This window comes from Electrona antarctica, assembly GCF_951216825.1.
Source record: "Electrona antarctica genome assembly, chromosome: 2".
Lineage (NCBI taxonomy): Eukaryota > Metazoa > Chordata > Actinopteri > Myctophiformes > Myctophidae > Electrona > Electrona antarctica.
The window spans coordinates 54,750,603-54,754,797 of record NC_136807.1 but is presented as its reverse complement, the minus strand read 5'-3'; positions in this window follow the sequence as shown (position 1 = coordinate 54,754,797).

Here is a 4,195-nt window from a genome sequence, read left to right as displayed (position 1 = left end):
AGCTGGCGACATGTGTGCTTGTATAGATCAGCTGTCTTTAGGCAACGAGATTTTGCGGAGACGGAGGGAAAAGGAGGGGGGGGGGGAATTAGCCCTCCCTCAGGGGCCGCACTCGCTCAGGGGCCCCCGGGCCACCAGTTTGACACCACTGAATCTGGACGGTTTAAGTTGTTAAAGAAAGAATAAATAAAAGTGAACCAGGGTCTTTCCAAGGTGTTCTGTGAATCCTGCCAATATTAAATCATGTAATTCTGCTCTTTAAAAAAAAAGAAAAAAAAAAAGAAAAAGGTTGATAAAGTTGTATATCACAGTGTTTAAGACATGTTGCACGGGAAACGGACCTGGGTGTAAATTAATGAACCCATTTAACCATTAAATTATTATATAGTGAGAAACAACAAGCAACACCATACATATAACATACCAATATAACATACCACTCAGTAGCCTTTTCATCCTGCACATGAACACATTCACCACCAGAGGGCAGCAGTTATTCATTAGAAACATTAAGGCAACAGGGAGACACGCACACAGAGAGAGAGAGAGAGAGAGAGAGAGAGAGAGAGAGAGAGAGAGAGAGAGAGAGAGAGAGAGAGAGAGAGAGAGAGAGAGAGAGAGAGAGAGAGAGAGAGAGAGAGAGAGAGAGAGAGAGTGTCAACTGTACTGTAGGCTACTATGAAGAAGCAAAGTGCTGATGGCTTCAATGAGGCAGGTCTGTGATTGGTTGGTTGGTTATCTTTATCTCTCACCACCAACTACAGGAAATAATAAACATTCTTTCGATTCCGTGACGTCACGTGACCGAGAGAGTCAGAATTGACTAATAATGTCGTCGTGGCCGCTGGGCAGACCCAGAGTGGGGTCCGGGGACCCCCAGGGGCCCTTGAGGGAGTTCCAGGGGGTCCACAGCAGGTACATGATATAGTTTGGAACCAAAATGGTTCAGTGTCGGGTGGATTAAAGGAAATGCCTATGTATATGTAATTTGTAAATTGATTAGCGGTATACTGTGGTTACTTTGCGCCCCGTTTGATGCGTATGTATCATAGCAGCATATGACGTCAGGGTATATAACTGGTATAACTATCTCTCAATGATGACGTAATAAAGATGTGGATTAAAGGACCCAATGCCAGGGTGTAATTGGTTTTCGATGGTGACGTAATGACGATATGTTTTAGTGTCGGGAGGATTAAAGGTAATGCCCCTATGTATACATGTATGTAATCTGGCACCACTGCCGTATCAGGCACAAGTAGTCATTACGTCATACGCATACGCATCAAACATCGTCCTGGACGAAAACTATTACTTGCGCGCTCTGCTTGCGCAAGTAATTAGGCCTATACTTTAGTATACAAATTTGAGTTATTTGCATTTCCAATTTCCAATACTTTCACTTCTACTCCACTACATCTCAGAGGCAAATATTGTACTTTTATTCCATTACAATTATTTGAAAACTTTAGTTACTATGTAGATTTTAATGATGATTACAAAACATACATTCACCACTATTCGGCCCTGTATACATTTCAGCCATTCGGAAAGAGCAGATCTACAATGTGTCGCGATGTGACGCATTGTCAGCTTGTAGATCTGCTATTTTGATACATTACACCTTTTGATGCCAATACCGTTGTACTTTGTACATTTCTAATAGACCTTTAGCTAAGCCCCGCCCTCCCCCCATGGGTTGGGCACTTCCCAGCCATTCATGTAAATATCAGGGATTTCTTACACATTAAATACTGGTTCATTTGTGGAACCAGACCTTCACAATCTCTTCCAAATCCGTCAACAAGGCCTGCCATATGCACTGGAAAAATATGTGCGTGACATTTATTTTTTTAAACTATTGGTGGAGAGGTTTGTCTAACCCATGTTATGCTTAATAGCTGTGATTGGACCCTGGCCGTTTGGGGAGGGGCTTAGCTAAAAGTCTATTCCGGACTTTTCCTTTTTTTGATATTGCAGTATTGATACTTTTACTGTAAGTAAAAACATTGGAGTACTTTTTTCCACCACTGCCCATTGGATCTGTTTTTTTCCCCATTCCCTGAAAAGTAACAGTTTTGGACATACATGGTTTCCATGGCGACGGCAAAGATGATTGGCTATTTATTTAAAGGGACACTTCACCCTTTTATGTTAATGACGTTTAGAAGATTTAGAACACTCAGTAAGACAGCCCCCCCCCCCTATCCACAAGGAGGAGCAGTGCACCAAAGCATTATGGGAATTGTAGTCCAGGAAGGAAGTGAGCCCAGTGTCCATGACATCAGAGACACTGGGCTCACTGCTAAAATATCTAAAACCCACATACCGTATTACACACATAAAGCCCCCCCAGGAAAGTGTTCTAAAGACATATATTTTTTTGCAAAAAGGGTGAAGTGTCCCTTTTATTTAACCACTTAAACATGGTGTCCCGCAGGGCTCCGTACAAGTGTATTTTGTGGGGGGGGGATAGCCGATCTACAAGCTCGCAACGCGTTGCGAGCTTGTAGATCGGCTATTTTCAGCCAGCGGTTTACAGTAAGTGGTTAATGACAAGGGTTATACATACATTAGCACCAGTCCCGCCCCACCTCACACCCGCCCCTTTACCAGACGCATACAACTTCTGTATTTTAACCGACACAATACAATATATATACACAATAGTTTATCATACAAAAAGAACACCGTAGAAACATGCGTTATAAAAAGAACTATCACAACTCGTGAGAGTCTGTAACTGGTGTGAACTGTTGCTGCGTTCTCGTTGCTTTTCTAAGACTTTTACACTTAAAAAAAACATAGGCTACACACCATCATCATCATCATCATCATCATCATCATCATCATCAGCCCATTGTATATTGTCACAGTATGGAGGGCATCAATTACACTTTCTCTATTGTCCTCCAAAGTATAGTGTATAGCCTGTACTGTGTGTGTGTGTGTGTGTGTGTGTGTGTGTGTGTGTGTGTGTGTGTGTGTGTCAGCCGTGGGAATGTGTCAGTACTTAGAGGCTTGAAAGGAGAGCGGTGGTTGAGCCTCAATTTAAAGAACGGGGAAAAAAAGATTGCTGTGTCACACTCACACACGCGCGTGGGGGGTGCACACATATACACACGCACGCGCACACACACACACACAGAGAGAGAGAGACTTGGACACATACTAGACAGAGAACATACTGATTTGGTCATCAGCAAAAAAACAAGTCACAGTAAAACAGGCCCTTTTCCAGAGATGAACAGTATAGTGGGTATATACTCTTTACGTTCCATTGTTGTTGAATCCGTGCTTTATTTTTAACTCCCGCCGCGCATCACGCTACGCTTTGCATCGGTGCGTTTCAGATGGTGTGGTGTCCCCCCCCCCCCCCCGCGAGGCCCTGCATTATTTACATGTTCTATTTCTGACAAACAACGCAACGGAACGCAACGGAACGCAACGGACCGGCGCCTCCCGTGGGTTTGACCACACCGTTATAATCCTCAGCCTTCACGGAAATAAACTATAAATAATATGGAGTTGAAAGGTTTCCTCCAACCAGACAGCAACATGTAGGGTTGATATGGAGTTGAAAGGTTTCCACCAACCAGACAGCAACATGTAGGGTTGATATGGAGTTGAAAGGTTTCCACCAACCAGACAGCAACATGTAGGGTTGATATGGAGTTGAAAGGTTTCCACCAACCAGACAGCAACATGTAGGGTTGATATGGAGTTGAAAGGTTTCCTCCAACCAGACAGCAACATGTAGGGTTGATATGGAGTTGAAAGGTTTCCTCCAACCAGACAGCAACATGTAGGGTTGATATGGAGTTGAAAGGTTTACGTCAACCAGACAGCAACATGTAGGGTTGATATGGAGTTGAAAGGTTTCCGCCAACCAGACAGCAACATGTAGGGTTGATATGGAGTTGAAAGGTTTCCTCCAACCAGACAGCAACATGTAGGGTTGATATGGAGTTGAAAGGTTTCCTCCAACCAGACAGCAACATGTAGGGTTGATATGGAGTTGAAAGGTTTCCTCCAACCAGACAGCAACATGTAGGGTTGATATGGAGTTGAAAGGTTTCCTCCAACCAGACAGCAACATGTAGGGTTGATATGGAGTTGAAAGGTTTCCTCCAACCAGACAGCAACATGTAGGGTTGATATGGAGTTGAAAGGTTTCCTCCAACCAGACAGCAAC